At 40.3% G+C, this 17,467-nt stretch overlaps 1 non-coding gene across 1 annotated transcript; it reads left to right on the top strand.

Moving 5' to 3' along the window:
- The first annotated feature begins 11,345 nt into the window (after positions 1-11,345).
- On the top strand, positions 11,346-11,452 carry LOC112201201. Its single transcript, XR_002936657.1, has one exon. It is a non-coding gene; the product is annotated as a small nucleolar RNA R71 (small nucleolar RNA).
- Positions 11,453-17,467: the final 6,015 nt, after the last annotated feature.

The following is a 17,467-nucleotide window of genomic DNA, read 5'->3' as shown; positions in this document are numbered from 1 at the left end:
GCAGAACTTCCCCTAAAGTGGACAACCCAAAACCTGTAGAAAGAAAATTTACACTTCTAAATCACCCATCCTTGTTCTCCTGGAGCCACCCTGCTCCCCCAAACAACATCAACCAAAATCATATGACACAAAACACAACTTAAATAACATTAATTTCCTCAGGTAATCAGAGCAAATCTAATAGCAAGGGTGATCAAGGAAAACCTAAATCAAATAAAAACGCAGAAGCCACTCTGTTGTCTATGCCTCAACTCCAATGTACGCCCGACCTCAACTAATTTCGCCTGCAAACTGGGCATTTGAAACCGAAGGGCCCAGGGGAAAGTAATTGAAAAACATGTTAGCGTGAGTGGACAAAAATAAATAATTTAATATGAATAAAGCAAAATAAAACTTCATACTTTCCCACATTTTTCGATATATATAAAATCCGGATGCATGCAACATTTATAAAACACTTAAGAAAATCATCCGAAAAACGTTGAACTCCAGAAAACCGACTAGCCCCACTAGCCACAACAACAGAGTAAAAGATTGAAATTTCAATACTCGAAAATATAAGACTAGCCCCGCTGGTTAAGAAAACTCAGAGTAGTCCCCGCTAGTCAAAAATAGTATAAGTAGGGGAAGATGATAGCCATACGAATGAGCCTTCCAGGCTAAAGTACTCCCATTACTCCCGTAATATACCCTTACACCACTAAGTGTAGCGATAGGATACCGGGCTACAGAATTACTGTCACAGAGACAGTAACCTGCGCCACAAAGGCGGAAAAATCAATGCTAGCATGATAAAATCACCCCTCAGTATGACACAAGGAAACATAACCGAAAACCTAGTAAATTCAAAATACATAAGGCTTCCCCCATCTCTCATAAAAGAATTTCCAACGACGTGTCCCACACGCCAAAAGTATCTCCAAATCAATAGCAAAAAGGCGAGAAATAATAATAAATCGTAATCCCCGTAAACCGAAACAAAACCAATTCTAAAATCATCATCAAGGCATTCCCAATGCCAAAATCGAAAGTCGATAAATAAATAGGAAAGATCAATAAATCAACGGCGTGTCCCACACGCCAAAATATTCTCGGGTCAATAATGAATAAGCAAGGAAGTTCAATAATGAACTAATATTCCATTTTGGAAAATACCCTGGAAAATACTTTATTGAAAAACAACATAAATCATAATTTCAAATCCGAGCATAACAAAATTAATATCCGAAAATCACAACCGGAATAATTCATAATCACTTTATGAAAATCGTCAATGAAAGTAATTCCACGAGATAAATCAAAATTTTAAACAATCCTATGCTCAGAAGATAATATGATAATTAAATAGAGCACTAATTCAAGAATTAAATGCATGCATCATTATTTAAAAACAAAAGTCCACTCACAGTACTATTCAGGCGATCACGCATACGAGTTCCTTCGTCGAGCAATAGCTCAGTACATCGCCCTATACACAATTATATTCCGTGAATAGTTATTCAACCAATTAATACGATTCCTAAATCAATTCCTCATAATTACATCTCCACTTCTCCTCGGATGCAATCCAAATTATACCACTAATACCAATTCGTTTATTTAAAGGTTCCAAGGCAGAATCGAAAGATATCTGACCGCTGGATTCTCGTAATTCGATAATCGAAACCCTAAACTTCAAAAATTCATAATTAATTCCAAGCTTCTCCAAAATTCACCAAATTTCATATACAAGCTCTACAATATTTATAGGATTTAATGGGCTAAAAACTGGAATTAAAACACCGCCCAACACGCCTCCACGCGCCACCCATAGTGGCGGCGCGTGGGACCTACGCGCCAGCGGCCACCACCTCCGATGGCCACCAAAAATTGACAGTAGCTGCAAAACAACAAACCCAACAAATTTCTCAACTGCAACAAGTTCCAATTTTACCTTTAAGAGCTCGGATTAAGCCGATGAAGAAAACCCAGAAATCAAGCTTCAGACCCTAGGATGTTCTTCATCGATTCGACCTCCACGATGCAAATCGGAGCAAGAGGCCTTAGGGGAAACGTTCGCCGGCTCAAGGCACTCCTACGGTCCCAATTTGGTGGTCGGAAAAGGCCGGAAATGGAAGATTTGCCGGAAAAAGCCAAACTGCACCTATGAGGAACTTTGCTTCAATTCAAGGTTTCTCGGCCAAATCGCCACAACCTAAGGCTACTAGGGTGCAGAGGGGAGGGAGGAGCTCTTGTGGTGGCCGGCTGCACTCCCGTTGGTGGCCGGAATGCGCGGAATCGAAGGGAGGAAGAAGGACCCGAAAGGGAAAGAAGAGAGTTCGGGGGAGAGGAGAGAGAAGGTAGATTTCCGGAAACAGTAACTTTCTATATATATAGAAAGTTACCATGAACAGTAACATTCACCTTTTCGCTTATAACTTTCATATACTGACTTGATACATATTTACGCAAGCGTACGTATCATTGTCAAGATAGGGAAATATTATGCCCAAAGTTTATCGTACCACGGGGATTAGTGGCTAACCCACAATCCTTGGGTGGTCGGAACTAAAGTCACTAAGCAAATAAAGGAAATAAAACAAAAAAAATAAAATAAAACTAATCTAAGGCACCAAGCCTTAGCAATGCTCGGCTTTAGTTTTCACCAAAGCCTAATCAAAACTAAGAGCCTAGTGGTGGATATGCACAAATGAGTGGAAGAGTTTAATGTTTGGGGTTTGATTTTAACTTAACAAATAATAATGAAATGTAAAGCAATAAAAATAAAATGAAATGTAAACAATAAAAATGAAAATGTTGGGTGCTAGGGAGATTCATTCACCCAAATCTCATGTGTCGGAAGCTAATCTAATATAGATGCATATTTCCTATTTTGGCGGTAGTCGTATCCAAGGCGGTTCAAGGCTCAAGGACCGAAATTCCCTTTCATGGTATTCATACTCCGGTTCAAGGGCCGTAGGGACTCACTTGGCATGAATTAGAGCCGGTTCACGGGTCACTAATTCACATCAAGAGGCGTAGAGATCGAGGAATTAAACTACTAAGCGACCCGCCCGCGCAATCACGCAACGGGTGTAAATCACCATGCTTATAACCCCTCGAATACGAAATTGAAGGTTTCTAGCTTAGGAATTAGAGGGGGTCAAGCCTTATAAACATCCATCATATGAAAATTGCATCATTACATTAAATTAAACATCTTTTACACAAAATTTGGGTTAGGGACACAACCCTAAAACCCAACAAGAAAATTACTCACAACCCATAATTATAGAAATTAAAACTACAAAATTCAAAGAGAAAAGAAAAGAGAAGTGTAGGAGAAAACAACCCTAGACATGCATTTTAACCCAATAAAAATAGATATAAACATCCATCATATGAAAATTGCATCATTACATTAAATTAAACATCTTTTACACAAAATTTGGGTTAGGGACACAACCCTAAAACCCAACAAGAAAATTACTCACAACCCATAATTATAGAAATTAAAACTACAAAATTCAAAGAGAAAAGAAAAGAGAAGTGTAGGAGAAAACAATGATAGCCACAATTAGCTAGAAAGCCAACATGACTACTTTTGAATTATAACTCCCACAATTACCCAATTCTTGAATCTTGTAGAGATTGAGCTCTTGAAGCTTGTGTGAGAAATTCCTTGAAATCTCTAAAATAAAACTAAATAAAAGAGGAAAAATGGAGGAGAAGATGGGGAAGAGAGCAGCCCAAAGGGCTGCCTCTGTTTTGGGTGTGGCTGCGGCTACTGTTGGTGAGAGAGCTAGTGTGTATATATACAGGGCCGGCCTTGCCCAAGGGCGGGCTTGGCGACGGCCCAGGGCCTAAGTGAGAGGGGGCACAGTTTTTTTTTTTTTTTTTTAAATAAGGTTATATATATATGAAAAAAAATTATATATAGTATATGTCGACGGTAAACAAAAAAAAAAAAAATTGCTTTGTTCCCAAACGCAGTGTCTTCTCTTCTCCTCTCCTCACTTCGAAATGGTTTTCTCTTCTCCTCACTTTGAGAATTGTACACACAATTATAGCAGATGAATTTCAAGAGTCTCTTAACTCTCTCTAAAACTTTAAAAACAAACAAATTTCTCTTGAAATATTGGGGTTTCAATGGTTATTCAATCAAGCAATTTATTTTCATCATCTGTCACCTCCTCTCAATCTTTCTCTCCTATATTTTTCTCTTCTTCTACGGTGATCAGACACAATTTTTGGCATTCCATCGATTCAAGCTGCAATAGAGATCGATCAAAATAGGTATAGTTAAATTGGGTGTTCTTTAAATTATTATTATTATTTTTTATGGTGGGTGTTCTTCAATTTTTAAATTCGTTGAAATTTTGGACATTATAAGTTCTATTACTGGCATTTTGTGGTATTTGTTGATTATTCTAACAACTATTATAAATTTTTGTGCCTGTAATCTCAAAATCTCGACTATACTGTCACCGCTGATGTTCAATCTGCAGCTTTCAACATCCTTAGTCAGTTAGTTACAAGTTCAATCTATACTGAACACTAGAAGATCGACTTTTTTTTTCCCCTACAATGGAATTTTTTTTTTCTTTATTTATTTATTTATTTTTTGCTCTCTTTCTCTACAAACATAGCATCTTTAGATGCATTAATTGGAAGTCAGAAGTTGCAGGTTGATATGTTGATGCATACGTCTTTACAATTGCTACATCGCAATCCTTGTTTTATTGTTCTGTGCTCGAATGTTTATCGTTTAAAGTTGTACTGTTTTACATATGAATATATATATATATATATATATATATATATATATATATGGGTAGTTAGGCACCAAATTTTTTTTTGCCCGGGGCATCAAAAACCTCAAGACCGGCCCTGTATATATATATGTAGAATGATTGATAGCTCGGTGGTGTAGGGCTGGAAGGAGAAGGGAGAAGAATTGGGACACATGGCAAGAAGTGATAGGAAGAAAAGGAAGGAGAAATGGTGGAGAGTGCACGTGGGGAAGGGAGGGGAAGAGAGGAAATAAAAAAACTGATGTTGATGTCATCATGACGTCAGCAAAGGCTGATTATTATTATTATTATTTTTTCTTATCTTTCCTCTTTTTCTTGTCTTTTCTTTTTTTCTTTTCTTCTTCCTTCTTTTTGCTTTCTTCTTCTCTCTTCTCAATACACTTCCGCATATGTTATCAGAGACAATTGGATTCCACTCCCTTGATGGCGTTGACTATGTTGACCCTCATTGATTATTTCGTCCTTTTCTCGGAAACTCCAATTTGTTCCAATTTTACTCCATTTTCTCCCGTTTCCGCAATTCCGCTTATTTTCTACAAAATAAATAAAAATAGATTAATTACATATTAATTGACATGGAGATTTGCTTATTTATAGTGTTTTAGATATAATTACACGCATATAAATGCGTATAATCACACCCCCACACTTGAACTTTGCTTGTCCCCAAGCAAACTAAATGTAAATTAATTGCCAAAAATCTTTTAACTCAAACACAAATGCTCAAACATAAAGAAAGTGTGGTATTAGCCTTTCCAACCATAACCCTCGGAGAACTAATTATGTAAATGATCATGAGGTCGACAAAGCATAACATAGGAATTATGAATTTGTAAGGCAATTAAGATGCACATGTAAGAAATGCTCAAGTATATGCATGTGTTAACCTTGTGTCAAATCAATCAACCACAATCAAATAGGCATATAGAAGACCCAATATAACCCACTAAACTCACATAGGTTCACTAAATATTACCGCTCAAGTGTTTAGGGACTATATGTGTTTCACTCAAAAGCAATTTCACAACACGCGTCGCCATATGCTTGCTCTTCGATCTCATCTCCGCTAGGTAACCCACAACATTCAAGATTAAGAGGTCTTTTATTTGGTTGTAATGGGGCTAAGGGCAAGTGGCAATAAGAAATAAAGGATAGGGAAAGACAAAGTCCATGAAAATCGGTGAAGCAACTCTCTCTTGTAGAGATTTATGACTTTTGCTTTCGAATGCTAAGTTACTCACTCTAATCCCAATGTACAACCCACACTATACTACGTAATACTTTTTTTTTTTTCCTTTCTTTCTTTCTCTCTTTTTTTTTTTTTTTTGTTCGAACTCTTCTTCTTTTTTTCTTTCTTCACACAACTTTTTTTTTTTTTTTTTTTGAGAACTTTATTTTCTATACAAATCACTCACCCCCACACTTATTCTTTTGTAACCTCACACTTTTGACTTTTCTTTTCTTTTGAAGCACTCAAACATAAAGTCATTCTCTCGAATCGCTTCACCAACTACCATGGAATGGTAGGATAAAAGTGTATAGGCTAGGTAGGAATTTGTGGTGGTAATGAACAAAAAGGCTAAATTATAAATAGGCTCAAAGTGGCAATCTAGTGGTAAATATCTTTGGGCACATGCTTCTTTGGCCATGATGGTATATAGTCCTAATGCCTCCATCCTTTCTATCATGTCGCAAGCTAAAAGTAGCCTCAAGAGGTCTCAAGCAAGTTCTAGATACGCATTGTTATGAAATTGTACACACATGAAAGAATAAGTGAATGAACAATGCATACACTATAGATATAGGCACAAAAACTCACAAATAAGGGCATGCAAGTTAATTGAATAATCTATATGCTTCTCTAATTATGATGAACGAACCTAACATAGGCTATGTGCAGACATATAGTCAAGCATAGATCACATATGCACTCAATTACAAAACAAATTCAAAGTCCTATATCATGCTCAATCTATCCACAATCACAACAAGCTAAGTCCATGTCTCGTCATTGGGGTTGGAAAAGGCATTAACCACTAAAATATAATTACATAAAGCTAATCTAATTTTTTTTTTTTAGGCGCCCGATCCCTCACCCCCACACTTAAAACCAACATTGTCCTCAATGTTGTAAAGTGAGCTCGAAAGCTAAATCCGTGTTGGATTTAGGCATGAGAGTGAAGTCCGGGCGAAAGCACAAAAATTAACATGAAAATAAAAATCTAAATGCGGAGAAAGGTTACGGAAAACCCCCTTTGTTGACCCTCCATTGCTCACGACCATCCGAGAAGACTAAAATAAGACACCAACTTCAAGGCACAAGGCCTTGACTTCCTTAACGTATGCTCCATAATAGCTCAAGGTGCTCAAGAAAGATCGACTCCATTGAAAAATATATAGTGTCCAAAGAGCAATGCGTCACAAATAGGCTACCAAAGAATAAGGACAAGGTCCTTCATTAAGCACATGGCCTTGATCACCTCCAACACACCTCACAACAGCCCTACAATGGCCTCCATTGAAGAGTTGAAGTGCAAGAAGTCCAACCACCCCGAGTGAACACAAACTAGTGAGTGCAGAAAACTTCCAGCAATGACCTTTCTGTCTTCAAATGCCCATATCTAATACTTAGAAAGTGATAATCAAGTGAGGCCTTTAGAAATGGAAAGTAGACTCAGAGAGCTTTCTATCCATATAAAGTTAGCCACCTATCTCCAATTGAAATGAAAATTAAAGCTGGTCAAACTTACCAATCTGTCATGAAGTTTTCTGCTGACCCTCAGTCACCAAAACTGTAATATCTGAAGCTCCAGAGGTGCAAAGAGGGTGAGACCAATTGGATACAAAAGTAGACCCATGAATATATGTGAAGGTAAAATTTCACTGAAGTATCATATCTGAGTCAAACATCGTTGGCCTCCAAACTCACTGATCTGTTCTACAGTTTCTGCTGTGCCCTGTTTCTGACCTCTGTTACTTGGAACACTATGTCTGAAGCTCAGAAGGTTCAAATCAAAAACTGTTTCTTCTGTATATAGAGGACATGTGAAGATACATCTTTGAAAAATTTTAGCTCCAAATAGCTTGCTATGTAGAGGGTGTAGCTTCTCAAAGTCACTCTACAGTAGCTGTCTCTGTTCTGACCTCCATGCATTGACCATTAAATAAATAGAGCTCTAGTGACTGAAAGTGGTTCAAATTTTGGCAAAAGACAGTAGACATATAGAAGAATAGTTCCAGAAAATTTCAGCTCAAAATAGCGTGTATAATGGAAGCTATAGTCACCCAAATTCAACTGAATTTTCAGGACAGAAAACTGCCCACTGCAGAATGCATTCTTTCTTCACACTTCCAACTCCGAACACCTCCCATCCTCCCAAAAATATGGCTAAATAGCCTTATTGATGCAAAATGAACAAGTAAATTTCAAAACTACCTAGGGTTGCCTCCCTAGAAGCGCTTGTTTTTAAAGACCCCAAGCTGGTCTTCTTCACTCTTCGTCCTCAAGGTGGCTCAAAGGATGTCTTCTTACCACCCACAACAATTGTGCTAGCCTCACCATCATTTCCAAAACATCTAGCAATTGAAGAAGCGAGCTTGTACCTTGGAGGTGGAGGCGCAATCATACCTCTTTGGAATTTCCTTCTTCTTCACAACTCCACAAGTCTCCCTTAATTTCTTGATGGACTCCTCTTGTGCTTCACTCAATGGTGAACTTTTCTTCTTGTGTTGCTCATAAGTCTCAAGAGTAGGGGTTGTTTGCTTGTCAAACTTAATAGTAGGCTCCAAAGTAGAAGTAGGAACTACATCATCATGCTTCAATGGTGGCTCATGGTCATAGCCCCAAATAGGTGAGAAATGATCTTGTGCACGGATTGTAGGCTTAGAAGGATTCAAAGGTCCAAAGATCCGCTCACTCTTGGCTTCATTACCCTTCACCAAATCAATAGAGAATACCTCCTTCATAATGTCCGGCGGACAGAATGGATTGCATACTTTGATCTTCACTTTGTCACCCAACACCTTGAGTCTAATGGTACCCTTCAACACATTGATCTTCACACCCGCCGTTGCCATAAATGGTCGGCCTAGAATGATAGGTAACTCATTGTCAAGGTAGGGGTCTTCACCCATATCCAACACTACAAAGTCGGCTGGTAGAATAAATTTATTTACTCTCACTAACACATCCTCTACAACTCCCACCGGACGCCTTGTGCTACGATCCGCTAATTGCAATCTAATCGATGTGGGCTTCAACTCACCAATTTGTAGCTTCCGGTATATAGCTAAGGGCATCAAATTGACACTCGCCCCTAAGTCCATGAGAGCTCCTTCAAACACTTTCTCTCCTATGGTACACCCTATGGTAAAGCTCCCCGGATCTTGCATCTTTGGTGGTAGTCTTCGTTGGATAATTGCACTTACTTCCTCTTTCAACTCAAATGTCTCATCGGCTTTAAATTTCTTTTTATTCATGCACAAGCTCTTGAGAAATTGAGCATACACCGGCACTTGATGAATGAGATCCATCAATGGGATATTGACATCCACTTTCTTAAATATTTCTTGTATCTCCCTCATCAAGCCACTCTTCTTCTTACCCCTCTTTGAGTTATCTCTTCTTGCAGCATTAGGATATGGAAGTGGTGGCTCCGGTGCATTCAAATCAAGAGGTGGATCAAATGTGAGACTTCCGGTAGTGCCCCTAAGGGTAGTCACGGTCCCACTAGGGTTCTTAGCCCTCAAGGCCTCGCCTAGTGATGAGTAGACCGGACCACTCCTATCCCTAGAGCTACCATGCATATGTAGATCTTCCTCCTTATTCCTCCCCTCTTTTTCTCTAGAAGTAGATGGCTCAAACTCATGAGTAGTGCGTCTACTGTCATCAAGAATCTTCCTAGAGGTGTCATTGGCCTTAGATGGGTCCCTAGCCTTCATGGCCTCACCATCTAATTTAGGGTCCGAGACATCCTCATCCCTAGAAGTCTTCTTTCTCAATAAAGCTCTTTCCTTGCCACTATCAATCAAACCATATTTTCTTGCATTGTTCTCAAAGGACAAGAAACCATAACTTTTACCAAGAATAGATTCTCCGGAGGGTACATTTTCTTCCCCTCCGGCTACCTTATCCACCCCCTTATTTCTTCCTTTGGCATTCAAATTCACATCACCCACTCCATATTTACTGGAAGGTACATTTTCTTCCCTTCCGATCCCATCCTCCTTATGATAAAAAGAATCATGATGTGTATGCAATTGATCATCAATAAATGGCCAAGAGGTACATTTTCTTCCCTCTTGGCCCCATATGAATGCAAATCGACATCGTCATCAAATAAAGGATTTGTATGGAAACTAGAAGATGTAGGCATGTAAACATGATTATCATATACCTTTCCCGAACGTAGAGTGGTGATGGCATTGCATTCATGGAGTTTTCCTCTTGGGTTTGGCTCCGGTTGTGAAGGTAAGGCTCCTTTTGGTCTCTCACTCATGTTGGTGGCCATTTGGCCCACTTGTACCTCTAGTCTAGCCATGCCTTGTTGTAGAGTTTGATACCCTTGAACTAGTGAAGAGATGTTTTGCTTGGTCTCCACATTAGTAGAAGTTTGAACCTTGAGAAACTCTCCCATCAAGTCTTCAAAATTAGGCTTTTTTGGTTCATTTGGAGCTTGAATAGGGATGCCTTGAATAATAGGAGGGGAATTATAGTTCTCGCCTTGGTGGGAGCCTTGAAATGAGTTAGGATTTCCTTGAAACTTGCTACCACTATAGCCAACACCTTGTGTAAACCCGGGAGGGGTGTTTTGACCATGAAATCCTTGACTTGAGGTAGATTGGCCTTGAGAATTAGACCCATATGCTTGCTGTCCATGTTGACCATATTGTGAAAAATGATTATTTCCTTGGTGTGCATTGCCATAATTAGCAACATTTGATGAGTCTTGACCTTGGCCACCTCTAAAGCTTTGCTTTCCACCTTGGAAAGCACTAGATGAACCTCCTTGGTCTCTCCAAGAAAAATTGGGATGATTCCTCCAACCGGGGTTATAAGTGTTAGAGTAAGGATCATTTCTTTGGTTCCTTGGCACAAAATTACCCACTTGGTTCACTTGTTCTTCAATAAAGTCCGAAAACTTGGATGATAAGTGACACTCTTGAGTGGAATGTGCTAGACTCTCACAAAGCAAACATGATGTAGAAGTTGCCATCTTGACTTGAGCTTGAGGAGGATTCCGGTTCACTTGGTTTAGAAATTGGTCAATCTTGCTTTCTAGCCTCTTGAACTCATGCATAGAAGGCCCGGATGATGTTCCTTGAACCTCATAGATTCCACCACGGCTCGATGTGTTCTCCTTGCTAGGTGCTTGTTGTCTCCTTGCATCATGATCATCCCAATGAAGGGAATTAAGTGAAAGCTCTTCATATGTGTCCCAAGCGGCATCGGGAAGCTTGCTTGCAATAGTTCCACCACTAGAAGTGTCAACTCTTTGTCTTTGGTCCGCCATCAATCCTCTATAGAACTTGTCCACAAGAAACCACTTCTCTAACCCATGGTGAGGACATGACATATCAAGATCCTTAAAGCGCTCCCAACACTCATGGAAACTTTCTTGTGGGAGTTGTCGGAATCCAATTAGCTCATCTCTAACATTGGAAGTTCTTGAAGGAGGATAGTACTTTCCTAAGAAAGTTTCTTGCATCTCAACCCATGTACGTATTGATCTAGGAGGCAACTTGCTCAACCACTTTCTTGCATGGTTCTTGAGTGTGAAAGGGAATAATCTAAGCTTCAAACCATTAGAAGTGAGACCATTAGGTTGAACGGTAGTACACACTTGCTCAAACTCCGCAATGTGGTCATAAGGATTTTCCAAAGTCATGCCATTAAATGTGGGTAGAATGCTTAAGGTAGTTGGCTTGATCTCAAAGTGATGCTCACATGGAGGGAGTACAATGCAAGAAGGGTGATCAACAATTGCGGGACTAGTGTACTCCCTCATAGTCTTTCCTTGGGGAGGATTTTGTGCATCTCCCATGTTGACTTCTCCTTGTGAATGTCTTAGAGGTACTCTCTCTTGATCAAGAACTCGAGGTGGAGCACTCTCGGTCACTAATGGCCTTCGGATCCTCCTTCTTGGTCTCCCTCTAGTATCCTCACTCAATACCCTTCCGCTTCTAAGAGTGATCGGTTGATATGAAGAAGATGCTTCGTTCATACACCTTAGAACAAAAATGAGACCACGTAATGAGTACTCAAAAATTCACAAAATAGGCAATGAGAGTCAAATTTCACTTTTTTTTTTTTTTTTCAATGAATAAGAGGGGGTTAAGAAGAGAAAGTAAGACAACAATTAAACAAGAAAATAAAATAACAAAGCAAAGAAATGCAAGCAAACAAGTCAAGGCAAGTGACGATCGCTATCGATGCTCATGTCTTACATGTACTACAAAGTAATACAAAGCCCGTCACTTCGATAGAAATAATCACAACGTCTCAACAAACAAACACACAAGTAGGAAATAATCTAAATAAAGAGATTTTTTTTTTTAATCTAAACAAACAAAGAAAAATTAATTAAAATTAAGAAAATAATGCAAGTGACCTAACAACAAAAAACCAAGGGATTAAAGCTATTACACTTTAATCCCCGGCAACGGCGCCATTGACTTGATACATATTTACGCAAGCGTACGTATCATTGTCAAGATAGGGAAATATTATGCCCAAAGTTTATCGTACCACGGGGATTAGTGGCTAACCCACAATCCTTGGGTGGTCGGAACTAAAGTCACTAAGCAAATAAAGGAAATAAAACAAAAAAAATAAAATAAAACTAATCTAAGGCACCAAGCCTTAGCAATGCTCGGCTTTAGTTTTCACCAAAGCCTAATCAAAACTAAGAGCCTAGTGGTGGATATGCACAAATGAGTGGAAGAGTTTAATGTTTGGGGTTTGATTTTAACTTAACAAATAATAATGAAATGTAAAGCAATAAAAATAAAAATGAAATGTAAACAATAAAAATGAAAATGTTGGGTGCTAGGGAGATTCATTCACCCAAATCTCATGTGTCGGAAGCTAATCTAATATAGATGCATATTTCCTATTTTGGCGGTAGTCGTATCCAAGGCGGTTCAAGGCTCAAAGACCGAAATTCCCTTTCATGGTATTCATACTCCGGTTCAAGGGCCGTAGGGACTCACTTGGCATGAATTAGAGCCGGTTCAAGGGTCACTAATTCACATCAAGAGGCGTAGAGATCGAGGAATTAGACTACTAAGCGACCCGCCCGCGCAATCACGCAACGGGTGTAAATCACCATGCTTATAACCCCTCGAATACGAAATTGAAGGTTTCTAGCTTAGGAATTAGAGGGGGTCAAGCCTCTAACTCTATCCTAGACATGCTCAAAATACACACCCTAGAGTTGACTAGGCTCCTAGACATGCATTTTAACCCAATAAAAATAGATATAAACATCCATCATATGAAAATTGCATCATTACATTAAATTAAACATCTTTTACACAAAATTTGGGTTAGGGACACAACCCTAAAACCCAACAAGAAAATTACTCACAACCCATAATTATAGAAATTAAAACTACAAAATTCAAAGAGAAAAGAAAAGAGAAGTGTAGGAGAAAACAATGATAGCCACAATTAGCTAGAAAGCCAACATGACTACTTTTGAATTATAACTCCCACAATTACCCAATTCTTGAATCTTGTAGAGATTGAGCTCTTGAAGCTTGTGTGAGAAATTCCTTGAAATCCCTAAAATAAAACTAAATAAAAGAGGAAAAATGGAGGAGAAGATGGGGAAGAGAGCAGCCCAAAGGGCTGCCTCTGTTTTGGGTGTGGCTGCGGCTACTGTTGGTGAGAGAGCTAGTGTGTATATATATATGTAGAATGATTGATAGCTCGGTGGTGTAGGGTTGGAAGGAGAAGGGAGAAGAATTGGGACACATGGCAAGAAGTGATAGGAAGAAAAGGAAGGAGAAATGGTGGAGAGTGCACGTGGGGAAGGGAGGGAAGAGAGGAAATAAAAAAACTGATGCTGATGTCATCATGACGTCAGCAAAGGCTGATTATTATTATTATTATTTTTTCTTATCTTTCCTCTTTTTCTTGTCTTTTCTTTTTTTCTTTTCTTCTTCCTTCTTTTTGCTTTCTTCTTCTCTCTTCTCAATACACTTCCGTATATGTTATCAGAGACAATTGGATTCCACTCCCTTGATGGCGTTGACTATGTTGACCCTCATTGATTATTTCGTCCTTTTCTCGGAAACTCCAATTTGTTCCAATTTTACTCCATTTTCTCCCGTTTCCGCAATTCCGCTTATTTTCTACAAAATAAATAAAAATAGATTAATTACATATTAATTGACATGGAGATTTGCTTATTTATAGTGTTTTAGATATAATTACACGCATATAAATGCGTGTAATCATATACGAGCTCTGATTTTTACGTACCACATATGCACGTGCTTGGTTTAACGTCATCTACAACTTCCGTGAAGAAAACTTTCTCAAATTCTGATCCGAACAAAAAGTCGACTTTTAGGGTCACTAAAGTTACCGAAAAAGAGTAAAAGTAAAACAAATTATCGTTTACTGTCCAAATGACTAGTAAACTGGTAAATTTAGGTTCGGGACGTTACAGGATGCATGTCTCGGTTGGGTCCCACCATGGCTTGTGGGCCCCCTAAAGAGGGTGTTACTTATGCTTGCTGATGTAACAAAGTAGCTTGCTAGTAGAGGTATCTACAAGTCCCCGAAGTCCCCAAGTAAGAGGAGCTTCTTGGTTGGGGAGTTATAAACATGATGTCATCAAGCATAAGTAACTGGGGGGCACTGAGCCCCTATAAGTTCTCGAACTCCATAGGCAAGAAGGGACTTGTTAACCTTCATGACAAAGACAAAAGCACGCATATGGAGAATGCTTGTTGTATTGAGCAATGTTTGTGAGTTGCATTGATATGCGTTGGCATATACGAATGTACGAGGTGCATCATACAAGTTGACGTATACATGTGAATGTTGTCGAGTATGATCGTTTATGATGTATGGGCTCAAGAACGCATATGGTTGTTTGAGCATACTAAGACTGAATATACATATTGCATATGATAAATGCGTGATGCGCACGAGAAAACGAACGGGGTCAAGTTTGACAAGGTTACGCTCGTGAGGTGTAAGTTGCATGACTGCCATGAAGGCAAGCGTTTGTAATTCGTGAACGATGAATACGCGAATGCTTGTGTTTGTTTAGTTTTCGCTCGTATTAGTGGAACGCGAAAAGAATTCGATTTGTTGCAAACGACAAATGGTAGAATAATTCAATGTTCCATTAATGTGCATTATGTCGAGGGGATGTGAGTGTAAAACTTGGGAATGCCGGAAGGCAAGAGCGTGAAAGCTTGGGGGTTTCCGGGAAGGCATGAGCGGGAAGCTCGGGGGTTGCTAGGAAGGCATGAGCGGGAAGCTCGAGGGATACCGGGAAGGCTTGAGCAGGAAGCTCATGGGTGCTGTGAAGGCGTGAGCGGAAGCTCGTGAGAGGAAAGCTCGGGGGTGCCGCGAAGGCGTGAGCGCAGAGCTCGGGGACATGGAGCTCTGGGGTGCCGCGAAGGCATGAGCATTAGAGCTCGTGAGTGCGGAGCTCGGGGGTACCGTGAAGGCGCAAGCGTTAGAGCTCATGAGCGCGGAGCTTTAGAGCTCGGGAGTGAGGAGCTCGGGGGTGCCGCGAAGGAGGTGGGCATTAGGTAGTGAACCTAATCTTTGATATCCAAGCGTCGGGGTTAACTGCCAGATCAAAGGCTGCTGTGGGCTGTGTTAACTAGTCCCTTTACTCTTTCCCAGAGGAGAAAAGCTTGACTATAATGCAGCGTGATGGTCATCGTCATTATGAGGCGTTGCCTTACCACTTGGCAGTTGGTCATAGACCATAGACTCGTGGAGTCTAGACCTGTTTAGGTCTATTTCCCATGGGGAAAGTTTGACAAGATATGGTGGCCAAGAGGCTTACACAAAATATTTACATAGTGTACATGTAAATCTTGCTAATTGTACCAACAAAGTGTGGCATAGTTTGTTTAACTAAGCGCTACATGTTTATTTAATTGAGTTGCAACTAAATAGAAGCATGACATGTGTATAGCATGTGCTTGTAGTAAAGTTGCTAATAACATTTTGTATTTGTTGTAAGCATGCTTAAGGATCATGAAGACATGTAAATGCTTATCAAGTGTGATATATTGTAGGCATGCTTAGAAGTAGTAAAAGCATGGCATTGATATAGCAATAGCTGTAATTGAAAGAGCGTAAAAGATAAGATATAGTTACTTATGTTATGCCAATTTGGAGTGAGTTGGGGTTGGAATTGATATAAGTACCCATATCATGTTGGAGTTGTCCAAGCATGACGCTCCATTGCTCCGACAAAGTTCCTTAGTAGAGGGTTAATGATCTCGTTGATTAAAACGGTGCTTGTGCCTCGTCAACATAAGATAAGGTAAATGATTAGTACTTTTGCTCATATGATTATATTGATTAAATATGTGCAATGAAGTGAAGGTCTGCTGGGATTGAAGTCTCTGCTGGGATTGCAGCTCCGCTGGGAGTAATGGTCCTCTGGGATTGCCGCTGAAATCTGTCGTTGGGCTACTAGCGGGTTTTCCGCTGAAGGCTAAGGATTGTCGCTGAAGGTTCCGCTGGGTAACTAGCGGGTTTGCCGCTGAAGGCCAAGGATTGCTGTAACTGGAGCTGCTGAGTGGGTCTAAGGGGATGGCAATTTGGCTGTTGCCCACTAACACAGACTGGCGGTGCCGCTAGAGCTGCAGTGACTGGCTCGAAGATGGCGTTTGTCCGCTGAAAAAGTCTAGCGGTGCCGTTGGAGTTGCAGTGACTAGCTCAAAGACCGCTGAAAAAGGCTAGCGGTGCCGCTGGAACTGCTGTGACGAGTTGCCGTGACTGGCTCGAAGATGGCATTTGTCCGCTGACAAAGGCTAACGGTGCCGCTGGAGCTGTTGTGACTGGCTCGAAGATGGCGTTTTTCCGTTGAAAAAGTCTAGCGGTGCCATGGAGCTGCTGTGGCAAGCTGCCGCGACTGGCTCGAAGATGGTGTTTGTCTGCTGAAAAAGGCTAGCGGTGCCGCTGGAGCTGCTGTGACGAGCTACCGTGACTGGCTCAAAGATGGCGTTTGTCCGCTGAAAAAGGCTAGCGGTGCCGCTGGAGTTGCCATGACTGGCTTGAAGATGGCGTTTGTCCGCTGAAAAAGTCTAGCGGTGCCACACTGGCGGTAGATTTTTTTGTTTTGTTTTACCACTGGGTTGATGTTGTCGTAAGAGGCCAATGTGCCGCTTTGTTGGGGTAGACCAGCCTTGCCAGCATTGACCAGGCGTTGACTTGGTAGATGGCACAAGTTGCTGCTAAGAATATCAATTATATAATTCAGAGTTTTGAGCTCTGTTAAGATGACTTAACTCAATGGTAAGTGACGAAGCCCTTGTGTTGGCTTCCCACATACGGCGCCAATGTTAACGTCAAAGTCCGCGAGGGTCTCCAGTTAGCTTTAGAGAAAGAGAGAGAGTAAGAGAGAGAGACACACACAAGAAGTATAGTGGTTCGTCTCCCGCCTTAGCGGGAAACTACGTCCACTTGA

This window comes from Rosa chinensis, chromosome 4, assembly GCF_002994745.2.
Source record: "Rosa chinensis cultivar Old Blush chromosome 4, RchiOBHm-V2, whole genome shotgun sequence".
Taxonomy (NCBI): Eukaryota; Viridiplantae; Streptophyta; class Magnoliopsida; order Rosales; family Rosaceae; genus Rosa; species Rosa chinensis.
Note: the sequence above shows the minus strand (reverse complement) of the source record. Positions and strands in the feature narration are given on the sequence as shown.